The 13,041-nt window shown below is 36.1% G+C and overlaps 1 long non-coding RNA gene across 1 annotated transcript in view; it reads right to left on the minus strand.

The window, feature by feature from the left end:
- Nucleotides 1-4,031: 4,031 nt before the first annotated feature.
- The window catches only part of LOC149157707 (uncharacterized), a 65,953-nt gene continuing 56,943 nt past the window's right edge, over nt 4,032-13,041 (minus strand). Inside the window, exon 3 of the long non-coding RNA XR_016262004.1 lies at nt 4,032-4,387. This is a non-coding gene — a long non-coding RNA (uncharacterized LOC149157707). The remainder of the gene's footprint in view (nt 4,388-13,041) is intronic.

Genomic DNA, 13,041 nt, shown 5'->3' on the forward strand with positions numbered 1-13,041 from the left:
TCCACCACTCAAATTAATTACATCCTAAGAGGAACATGGAAGAGGTACCTACGAACTTGCTTGCATCGCATATGTTCTCTTTTGGAAGATCTGTTTACATGGACTGAAAACCTGCAAGGAAATAAACACCTTGAAAAAGATTAATTTGCAGATAATATATTTCCACAATTTACACAAGACGAGGCAAAAGACACAAAAATTGAATGAATCAAACTAATGCAAAGTTCGAACACGTTCAAAGCAACTGAATAGTACAGGAAACTCTAAGTCTTCAGTAAAATCAGGAAAACTAAGCACGTATCTGCTAAAGAGATGACACTGAACAAGTTGTGAACAACACTATTCAAATGCCTTTTTCGTCTCTCTTATCAGGTACAAACAATATAGGCAACAAGGCTACAATTGAGCTTCGGACATTTTATGCAAGAAGATCCCCGTAAGAATTAATATCTATGTTGCACGGGTCCCCGCACCCGGGGGTGGGGTTCTCAAACCCGTCCCGGGTTCCCGCACCCAAGTACCGGATTCGGGTACGGGTTCTTCCCAGACGAACCCAGAAGAACCGAGTTCTTCAAAAAAAAAATTGGGTTCTTTTCCTTTAACGGGTTCTTGGGTTCTTCGGGTTGGGTTCTTTGGGTTCTTCATAAAAAAACTATATTAAAAATTTAATTTTCAAATAATTTTTTTATGGAAATTAAAAAATAACTTATAACAAAGGTAAAAAACTTTAAAAACCCTAAATCTTTAAGACTTTAACTCTTTATGAACGCACACAAGCAAATATCTGATACGTGATTACTGATTTCATTTAACTTTTAAGTTTTTTCCATTTGGTTGAGGCTTGAGCCGTCCCCATTTACCATTTCCAGCGGCAGTGGGTAGCTTCAGCGACAGTGGATAGAGCAGCTTCAGCGGCAGTGGTATTTACAAGTTTTCGTTTTCAATTTTATTATTCCATGAAAAAGTTTCACAAGACCCGCGTGTGAAAAATATAGGTGCATTATATTACACATTTGAACAGTGAACACCCACAGGGGCTCAACTACATTAAGCAGAATTGCCGGAATGAATGTCACAATTTCTTGTTGTTTCGGACTGTCTGCAACATGAGCCACAACTGTCAGTCCACTTTTATACACTCAATTTGCCTCCTACAGCTGCGGCATAGTCCCTCCTCCTTGTTGTTGTCAAACGCTGAGCTGTAGGGCTTGATTCATGCCACTGTTTACACAAAACAGCTCACTATTCACTAAGGAACAGACCTCGGCCTCCCTATGCAGAGTCCTGTACCCAATCGAAGCCCTAAACAGAGATGACAATGCCACAAACTTACCTCTACTCAACCCAGACTTGTTAAATTTTTAATTTTTTATACTATATACTATAATATGAGAAGTATACGTTTCAGTTCTTTTAACCTGAAATAGTTGCAATTAGATTAATAAAGCGCAGAAAATCTTCATCATTTTTTGCATTAATGAATGGCATTACATAATTGCATTCATACACTGAATATAGCTATGTGCTATTCTTTACAATATAAACCGTTCAGTGAGAATGTATTTCAAATTTTCAACTCAATCATCTACACAACATTCAAGCCAGTTCATTATCTACCCTCTAACAATGGTGTTGCTTGCCCTTGCAATGTAATTTCACCATGGATCAACAAAATCCAATTAAATGGTTCAGAATTTGTTCAGGAAAAACAGTTCATAGTATATATATTTTAATTTTTGAAAAATTGAATCATTACATTTGTCATTAACATATAAATTTTGTGTTTTTTTTTTAGGCTTGTGGCTATATTAAAGTATAAATTATGGCTGCTGGCAGCATATATTTCATTGCTGTCCCACCAAACACACAAGGCAGCCCAATAAAATAAAGTTTAAAATGTTGAGTCTTTGAGAACTCAGAATACTTTAGGATTTTTGAGCGTACTCCTGAGTTTGTAGGAAACTTGGCTAGTGTATCTCAGTCAACTGTGTGTGACAATATCTATCCCATTTAAAAGATTATCATTAAAGTTTTCTTGTTTAAAGTTTCAAAAATATACAAATTCAAATTTCATATATATTATTAATTATAAATTTATAATTTATAAAATATAATTATTAAAATTTAATATTATTATATTACTTGACGAACCCACGCACCCTGTTTCCAAAAATGCCGTCCCCGTCCCCGTCCCCACGTTTCCTGGCAACATAAATTAATATGTTTTTTCTACAGTATACTGTTTTCTTAGCTGAATCTGATGCCTTTAGTCAAAAGGGTCAGATTTAGTCACATTGTAGGGTGCAGCATGAAATTAGCTTAGAACTCTCAAGATATAATCTGTATATATATCAGAAACACATGCATTATATGTAAAACGTGACTTGAGACTCAATTTATTACCTTCTATCTCTAAGATACTGTATTCGTTACATGACACAGGAGTTCCCAATTAGATCTACACGTCCAGATTGAACACAATAAATTTACAGTGATCTTTAGAATACAGATGTGAATTTGAAGAAAAGTTCTAGCAGACGATTCTGAGCTGCCTTCACAAGTAAAAATTATAGAGGTATCTCTTGTCAACCTGACGTAGGTTCAATTGGTAGTGTTTGCCTGTTTCTTTGGTTCCTTTGCCAACATACTGCTCAAAAGTTTAAGAATTGACAAAAGAGTTGTCCCTTCTTGACCCAATCTCAGAATAGCTGGCTATTTTCCCAGTACATATTCAACAGGGTTCTATCCGTTGTGTGATCTTTTAACTTTTAAGTTGACTATACATTTCAGTCCTCGTAAAGAATTTCTCTTCCGACTTAAGTCATCAAGACATTCACAAACCCCCATTATCCAGATTCGACTGCTCTTCAAGACTTTTAATCTAAAGTGCATGTTAGTTGAAACGTTAAATAGGGCATTCTTACGTGCAGTCATAAAAATCAGGTCATTTTATTCTTCCTAATGAAACTGCTAAAATCTAAAATGTTCCTTTGATAACATAACATGTTTTTATCAGTATTATAATAATGCAATTCATCATATTTGTACTTCTTAATGGTCCTACTCAAAATCTCCAATAGTAATTGTATTGTCACAAAGCATGAATGCTGATTCTTCAATTTTCATCATTAGAACATGGAATTCAGAATGACTAGTTAGGATGCATAAATTCAGTGTGAGAGTTGCACCCATTACCAAATCTCCAATAGTAATTGTACTGTCACAGCATGAATGCTGATTCTTCAATTTTCATCATTAGCACATGGAATTCGGAATCATAAGTTAGGATGCATGAATTCACTGTGGGAGTTGCACCCATTACCAATAAATTATACTAGCAATTTAAAACTTCAACAAACAACTATTCTAGTTAGAAGTTCCGAAATCAAAAAGAATTCTATAAGCCATTGCTAGTCATGCAGGGGTTTCCAGTCACTTTTAGTAGGTTGCAAAGGTAGGGCTTTATTATTCTTCCTAAAGCATTTCTATGACTTGGTAATTTAGTTGATAATTTCATTACAAATAGTTGGACTACAATCCCTCTTCCATGCTTATAAACCAAATGTACCGACATTGATACTTACAGAACATGCTATCCCATGCAGCATTCACGTTCTTGGTCTTAGATTCCTCTCGTCATAGAAATGAACAGATTCAACCTTGAGATACTTTCAAAGTCGCACTTAAGTCATAGATATGTTCAACATTTGCTATGTTGTTCAGATGATGGATCAAATTTTGTTAATATAATTCAAGAAAAGCTTTCATTTTATACCATGCTAGGAAGGTGTATGTAATGCATCTCTTGTGAGACTTTTGCACCATGGCGTGTATTGACTTTAGGTTTGGAGAAAAGATTCTCTCTTAAATTGTAAGAGAGGTTTTTTATCTTTACAAATATAATGGTTCAAAATTGTACAATTTTTAGGAAAAGCTTCCATTTTATCCCATGTTAGGAAGGTGTATGTAATTAAAGCAACTGAGCATCCCTTGTTAGAGATTTGTACCATGGCCTGTATTGACTTCAAATCTTTGAAAAAATATTCACTTAAATTGTGAAAAAGAGTTTTGATCTTTAGAAAAATCACTGATCAAAAAAGGATGTTGCAAGCCATTTTGCGATTTGCTAAACAATTTGGTACCGATGCTCGTGACCAGTGATATTAAACATCCATAAACCAAAAGAATACCATCGTGCAAAAGAAAGAGATAAAATTATGTCCACAAGGTCACATCATGTCTGTTATCACGCAAATCTGTGTCCACATATTTGCATGACACTTTTAGACAGTCAACCTTGTCACAGTTGAAAGTCTCTCTGTTTGGACTGGTGTTTTCCAATCGGAGGAGTCCCTAGATAATGTATGATTTTATCCACTTAATATCCCTGCGCAAAACTTCAATTTGATTAGTATACAACAAAGTGTCACTTTTAACTCCCCAATGAGCAACCAAAAGTAAAGTAATTCTTGAAATAAAATTTGTGATAGTTGAAATCAGATTTCTAGAAGTAATAGTAGCAATGAAATTGAAAGTGACGCAAGAAACGCATGTTCGCATCAAGTCAAATAATTCAAAACAAGTGCACTTCTATATACCATCACACTATATAAAAATTTATTCAATGTTCTCCAATGCATTCAAAGAATCAAACATAATTGAAAAAAATCACAGATTACCCAAGAAGTTGGTTGCACCATAATGAGTACTGAGTGACAAGCTGCCCTGAGTTCCTTCACTTACAGTGGCAGTGGTCTAAGAGACTAGAGCATGGAAAAGTTAGAACTCCGCTGCTGCTAAAGCATCTAAAAAGAATGTCCAAACCTTATACCACTGCTCCAATATGCATAAATGGAAGAAACATTTCCTCCCTCAAACTGGTCCATTTAGTGGGTCAAAGAAAGGAAAAGTTGGAGAGGCCAAAAGCTATGCAAGTACAGCCAACCTACCTTCTTTTTCCCCTGTAGAATTGCTTTGTATTTGTCTGAGTTGCTGTTTCCATTATGACTGCTAGCCTGAAGAATTTTTCCACCTTTTAACTAGCCTTCTCCTCATCCAAAATACATGTTTTCGTTGTTCACCTTTCATCAACAGGTGGTCTTTTCTTTTATGCGCCAAATAACGTCAAATTACCTCTTTATGCCCCCTTTTTCACCATGAAAAATATGTCTTTCAGCTGTTTGCTTTGGCCAAATTTGACTCATTCAACCTGTAGCTTTAGAGGATAGCATCGGACAGGTTTTTTATAACCTTTTCCACCCAAAGAAATAAATGGAATTTCATTGCTGTCTTTACAAAGCAAGCAATCAACCTTTTACTCTTTCAATATTAAGTATTAACAAGGCTATATCTTGACAAAGTCCCCTCTATTATTCCCTTTCCCTTATTCTTTATTTTCTTACTTGAGCAGGCTGGAAAGATGTCTCTCTGTGGGAAAACTGCTAGGTAAGTCATCATTCTACCCTCAACAACAGCATAACTGGTCCTGTAGGTGTGCTCATTATTCTGGGCACAATACTTCAATAAATTTCATTCTTTATAATACCTACTCTCACTCTCTGAATCAGCATTTTCTGTTAGGATATGGGCTGTTTATTCATCGCCCAAATCTAAATTCTGTAGCAGCTCATCAAACTAATAGTATGTGTACCATCCCTTTTATCTGTGCAACAATTTGATAGCATATATCATTAATTTAATGCTAGTTCACTGTGTAAAAACTCCTCTTTCTGACTGTGCTTTCTGTAGCTGGTAATTCTAATTTCGGACTGCTGACCTTCTAAAAAATATCTTATGGCAAGGCTTTTGACAATGGTGATCTTATTTAATTTTTGGTAGCAGTCATCCACATCCATATGCCCTTAATTCTGCTGCAACTCATTCACTGGCATGAATTATTGTACTATATAAAACTCCTCAAGCCTGGACATTGGGTAATTACAGAAATGCAGTGTGATTTCTACACAGGGATGAGGTATACCCACTTTCAAATGAAGAAAAGAAAATTTCTGTTTTGCAAACCACTTATCACACTTGACCTTACAGCACTACACTCAATTTTTCTTCATTCTTTAGGCAGGTTTTATATCCAGGACTTAAGGAAATTACAGTGGTTTCAATTTCCATAGTTATACAAGGGATATGAAACACAACACCTTCCTTTTATCTTGACATTTGTAAGTTTCCAAAATATTGTTGGACCTGCCACATTCAAAATCTTCCATTGCTGATATTGATTAGTATGCTGCTACCTCTCATATACCTAAGGCGTTGATACCTGGGTTGATAATGTGCATAATCTGCTTTTCCTGTCTCCTTCATGAAACGGAAAAATCTAGCTTTACTCATGAAGATATTTAGTAAAAGCTCAGAGTCTCATTAAAACAATTCCACCCCTTTTCCATGTGATTAAATAATTAAAAGAAGATATAATAATTTCACAACTTATGATTTTGAAGTCATAATCCTTAAAAATTTACCCAAATATATGATCCAGATCCCGGCCAAGTGTCAGCTTAACACAGAAACCAATGACAAAGACACCACTCAACTCCTCACCATTCCATGCAACTGAAGCTTAGACCACCCCTTCAATTGCTAGTTAGGGACCATGACCAATACGTACACCTACCAAATATATAAACTTACTAATTATTACCCACAAAGGCAATCTTCCCAAAAAAGCAAAATGAATGAAAGTAGAAATTTTGGCCAAATGACTTATTGGCTCATAATGACGAGAAAGAAAAAAGTTTAAAAGCACAGAAAAAAGTGTTATTTCAAATTTGAGTGAAAAGAGTCCCATTGGACTCGTTTTTTCACCATGATCAAGAAGTAGTCAAATCTGATGTGTGTGTCCCCGATACTCTGAAATTTGAATATCAAAAAAGCAGATCTGCCCATAATAGCAGCTTCTCGAAAACTGACAAAACTGAATATAAAAGGATCTCTAATCGATGGTTATGCCATGAAGCATCTAGAACTAAACCAGTGTGACTGAGTTTCACTAGACCTTAACCTTTCAATTGCTAGAAGTGCTACTGGGGTTAACATTGGCAACTCAAGGGGACAATATCCCTTTGTGGGATGTCGAGAACCATTGAATTTACATACTCTAAAACTGTGCCATTGATCAATGAGAAATGAACTACCAATAAGTGTTTGTCTACTGGTCTACGAAGTTGACTGCATGGAATCTCTGTTCAACTAAAAATATAATAATGACCATGCTTGCCAATTGCAACTCATCCCGATAGTACACTCCTCCCATTAGGAAATGAGCTGAAGTCAATAGTGGGGAGAAAGTTGCATAGTCAAATGCCAAAGATGAAAACATCTATTAGATGTGAAGGAACCCATCAATACGCTTCCAAAAGGAAGATCAACCAGCAAAATAGTATCTTTACCTTCAATGTTGAGCACTAGTGAAAAATCTGAATGATTCCTTTGCTTAACCAGCTAGGGTGGATGATTTCACCTCCGAAACTAGTCTTAGAATCAGCTAGGGTGGATGTCTCACAACCGAAGACCAATCCTTACTTGGGTTCTCACCCTTACACTCAAGCTCCAAGTGCTCTCAAATCAATTATCAAATACAATAACCAATGTATAGTCAAAGGGGAGCTTCAATTCTCTTTTTATAACTTTATCATTAAAATATCATGGGTCATTAGAATACCATGGGTCTCTTTTATAACCATTTTTAATTTAATTATTCAATGTCACTTTTATATGTTGCTTTTGTAAAGAAGATGTTGTGTATGAGATTGTCTTTCAGAATAATACATCATTGAGATTTGGTCTACGTTTCGAACCATCTAATGTGGTTCATCCTCAAGACAAAGGTGAAAAAATCAATCTTCCCAAATGTTTAAATAGCAGAGATGCATCCTGGTCCAGAATTAGCCATTATGAACTAGCTGTTAGGAATTGGTTGTTATGAATTAGTCGTTGGGAATTAGTTGTTAAGAATAAGCAGAAAAAAGGATTTATTATTTATTTATTTTTATTTTTTATTCTTTTAATTAGTAAATTAATATTAAATAGAATAAAAATTAATTAATTAAAATAGAATAAAGTAATATTAATTATAGAAAAAAGAAAAAGCCATTGGGTGAACCCAGTGTTTGAATTAGCCATTAGGAAATAGAATTTTAGAAGAAAATTTAATTAATTAATTAATTATTATTATTATTATTATTATTTTAAATTAAATTAAATTAATATTTAATAGAAGAAAAAGAAAAAGAAACCCAAAAAAGATTCTAATATTATTATTAAATATTAAACTATAAGGGAATAATTATTTAAGAAAACTAAAAAGGATTAAAAGAACTTGGTCAAATAATTAAATAAATCAATAAAAATAAAATAGAATAAAGTAAGATAAAATGAAATAGAAATAACAATAAAATAATAAAAGGCCATCAAAAGGAGAGGGAAGGAACCCAGCTCCTGCTTAATTTCCAACGATGAATAAGGGAATGATTATTTAAGAAAGCTAAAAAGGATTAAAAGAACCTAGTCAAATAAATAAATCAATAAAAATAAAATAGAATAAAGTAAGATAAATGAAATAGAAATAAGAATAAAATAATAAGAGGACATCAAGAGGAGCTGGTTATTGATTTATTTATTTGACTTAGTTCTTTTAATCCTTTTTAGCTTTCTTAAATAATCATTCCCTTATAGTTTAATATTTAATAATAATATTAAAATCTTTTTTTGGATTTATTTTTCTTCTATTAAATATTAATTTAATTTAATTTAAAATAATAATAATAATAATAATTAATTAAATTTTCTTCTAAAATTCTAATTCCCAACGGCTAATTCCTAACAAACAATGGGTTCACCAAACGGCTTTTTTTTTCTATAATTAAATATTACTTTATTCTATTTTAATTAATTTACTTTTTATTCTATTTAATATTGATTTAAGAAAAAAAAATTAATAAATAAATAATAAATCCTATTTTCTACTTATTCCTAACAACTAATTCTCAACAGCTAATTCATAGCAACCAATTCCTAACAGCTAGTTCATAACGACTAGCTCTGGACCAGGATGCATCTCTGCTATTTAAACATTTGGGAAGATTGCTTTTTTCACCTTTGTCCTGAGGATAAACCACATTAGATGGTTCGAAACGTCGACCAAATCTCAATGATGTGATTATTCCGAAAGACAATCTCATTATCAATATGGATCGTCTAAGATCTAGCAAGATGTTGTGTATTATGTCAAGTCCTGGTAGCCACTGACCACTATAATACATTGCTCAAGCTACTCACTGCACAATACTTCCCAAACTAATCACTGCACAATATCTCACATCAAACCCTGACTACCAATGTTGCCAAGTCAACTAACCACTACACAATATCGCACATCAAACCCTGACTGCCAATGCTACCAAGCCAACTAACCACTACACAATATCGCACATCAAACCCTGACTGCCAATGCTGCCAAGTCAACTAACCACTGCACATGCTGACCACTGCTCATCACTGTACAACCTGTTACCACTGAACACTACCATTGTTCAACTCCACATCACTATCACTGCTCAACTGCACATCATTGTCATTGCACATATGATCAATGCTCAACATCAAGATCTCACAACACAAGCTACCACCACCATACCAAACTGCCTGTACTACTACAAATACTAAACCCAAATGTCTGATAATGACATACTCCAAGATGCCTCAGGTCATCCCTATGACCTACTACCAATGCTCTCAAAACTCTATCCACAGAGAGCTACTAGCATATGCCAATTGCACTATTGATCACTACTCATACATTGTTATCCATTTTCACGTCAATAAACCGTACAACAATGATGCAGGGGCATTCGTAATTCTCTTTGACCGAGAGGTCAAAATTATTTACCAAAGGAGTTGGTTCCTCAAAGTGTGGTTTGTTAGATTAGGATTATTTAAAATTGCCATGTAATTTATTAAAATTAGACAATTTGTTGCAATGGTTGTAGTTTGTTTAATTTTCCCCAAATTGGTCTTCATATCCTATCTTCAATGATCTGAACCGAATTGATGTAATTCTTATATTTCTTTGATTAATGAGAAAGCCAGAGTGTGTGAGAGGAAATTTGCCTACGAGAGCTCTCTATTCGCATATCGGTCCTTCTGCAATTTTATTTTCTCACAGTCTGTAAACCCTGTGTTTCCAATTATAGAGCCCGAGCTTTTTGATCGCCCAATACTAGCATCAGACTGGTTGCAAGAATAGGGAGTAGAGAGAGGAGTTGCCTTAGAGGAGTCACAGAGCCAAATAGAGAGGCCCAAAGAGCACAGACTCGAGAGGAGCCAGAGTATCAAAACCAGTTTTAACACTGGAGAGACCAACACTTGTTTGTTTTTTTCGCTTTTGGAAGAGTCTGTGAATTGTCGAAGCCTGGAACCGTCTATCGACGAAATCCCGTGACAAAGATTTAGCCAGAAAACCCGGAAAGCCCAGACCCCATAACTTATTTTAATTGAGTGTCGAGGAGTCAATCAAGTGACAAACCAGGGATGTCAACTAACAGATTCCCGTAACAGAGTTTTAGCCTGGAAACCCAGAAAATCTGGAATCCTGGAATCTCATAAGTTATTTAAATTAAGCATCGGGGACCAAGGGACCAAGGATCGTCCAGTGACGACAGAAATATTTTTCGTTCCCTGGATCCATTAAGTGACGGGGTTGTGGGGGGCTCGTAAGGAAGTGAGCATGTTGGTGACATTTTCCCTTTGTAAAAGGTTAAGTGGGCAATCGGGCGAGCCAGAAGCCCATAACTAATTATAATTGCATTACTAAAGGGTTCCAAGGACCCAGGGTCACGGGATTTGTACAAAACAGAGAGCACATGGAATTGTTTTGCACCTATTTCCTTTATAATTTCTCCATTGTATTGAAGTATCCTGACTATGATTTTTAACAGGAATTTGACTTTGGGGTTTCAAGGAAGTGCATTTTCAAGGGACCAGTCCTAGAGGGACCAATTTAAGCAAATCTTTGCTGAGATTTGCATCAAGTGGTATCAAAGTAGACCCCATGTCTACTTCCAGAACAGGAGAAGGAATCAAGTTGCCCAGAGTTCAGATAGGCGTTGCACAAGGCACAAGAGAACAAGGACAAAGATCGGTCGCCAATAGAGAAGTGTTGAAAGCGATGTAGCGGCTGGAGGAAAGAATGGCATCAATGGAGACTGGTCGACACCAGGAACCAGAGCTTGAAGATGAGAGTTCAGAGGAGGAAGAAACTGCAAAAGAGGAAGTAGTAGAAGAACCAGAAAAGGCCAAGGTTCTAAGAGCAGTTTTGGGTTTTGTCAAGAAACCAAAACCAAATCTATCTTCCTACACAGGCGGTATGAATTCGGAGTTGATCGACTGGATCACAGAGATGGACAAGTTCTTTGAATGAGGAAATGGATGAAGAGAAGAAGGTCTAGTTTGCAGTGACAAGATTGAAAGGGCATGCAGCTCTCTGATGGAAAGGTGTGCAGACAAAGAGGAGAAGAAAGAATACGCAAAAGATCAAGAGTTGGGATAAGATGGGGGCAACGGTAAGAGGTAAGCTTTTGCCAAAGGATTACCAATTGACTTTGTTTAAAAGTATGCAGAACCTTAGACAAAGAGGCATGACAGTCAGTGAATACATAGAGGAGTTTTACAGAGTGAACATTAGAGCTGGATATGTGGAAGAGTCTGCAAAGAAGATTGCAAGGTATATCAATGGGCTCAGACTAGACATTCAAGATGAGATAAGCGTATTGTCTCTGAGGACAATAGAGGAGGCATACCAATTGGCTCTGAAAGCAGAGGAGAAGCTTGCAAGGAAATAAGCAGGCAGAGGTAAAGGTGTTCCTAGAAGCAAAGGACAGCAGCAAAGCAAAGGAAGATCTACTGCACCAAAAGATAGGCCTAGTAGCTCTAGTCCAGAAGCTGAATATCCTTTTCCAGAGGACGAGGAAGAGGCAGGAGAGAGGTTTGTTGCTATAGGTGTGGCAAGCTTGGACACATGGCGTATGATTGTCCAGAGAATAGAGAACCAGGCCAAAGGAATGTTGTTGTAGCTCCAGTAGAAGAGGTGGAGGCAGAGGTGCAAGAAGCAGAGAATGTGCCAAAGACAGGAGAAGCCCTGATGATGAAGAAGGTGTTGATCAAGCAAGAGAAGGAAGTTGTTGAGCCAGCTCATAGGAGAGCCTTGTTCTAGATTGTTTGCAAGGTTAAGTGTTGTAAAGTTGTGATTGATAGTGGTAGTATAGACAACCTAGTGTCCACAGAGGTTGTAGAGAAGTTGAAATTGAAGAAACATAAGCATCCAATACCCTACAAGGTGTCTTGGCTACAGAAGGGACATCAAATTTTAGTGAATGAATAGTGTGAGATAGAGCTACAAATTGGTAGCTACAAAGACAAGATTTTGTGTGATGTGATGTCGATGGATGTGTGTCACATTTTGCTTGGAAGACCATGGCAGTTTGACAGAAGTGTGGTGCATGATGGCAAGAGGAACACTTATAAGTTCCAGAAGGATGGCATCAAGCATACTTTGTTGCCATTGTAGGAAGAAGGGACTTCTGAAAGCAGTGATTCAAAGGCATTATTGATGAGTGACAAGGAGTTTCTACAGCAGATGAAGCCAAAAGAGGTAAATTTTGCTATTGTTTGTAAGCCTAGAGTAGTTCTTACTTCTAGTACTATCTTTGATTTTCCTATAGAAATTCAAGACATGCTGGAGGAGTATCATGATATTGTGGTGGATGATTTGCCAAGTGAGTTGCCACCAGTAAGGAGTATCAGTCATCACATTGACTTGATACTAGGAGCTAGTTTGCCTAATAAAGCTGCCTATTGCATGACACCTAAGGAGAATGAGGAGATCAGAAAGCAAGTGCAAGAGTTGTTGGATAAGGGACTGATTAGAGAGTCTTAGTTTATGTGTTGTACCCACAGTGTTGACTCCAAAGAAGGATGTAGTATGGTGCCAATTGGTTTTCTAAAATTGATTTGAAGAGTGGATACCAT

This window comes from Pinus tabuliformis, chromosome 5_2 (genome assembly GCF_031772625.1).
Source record: "Pinus tabuliformis cultivar Carrire ecotype Pingquan chromosome 5_2, CPIR1, whole genome shotgun sequence".
Taxonomy (NCBI): Eukaryota; Viridiplantae; Streptophyta; class Pinopsida; order Pinales; family Pinaceae; genus Pinus; species Pinus tabuliformis.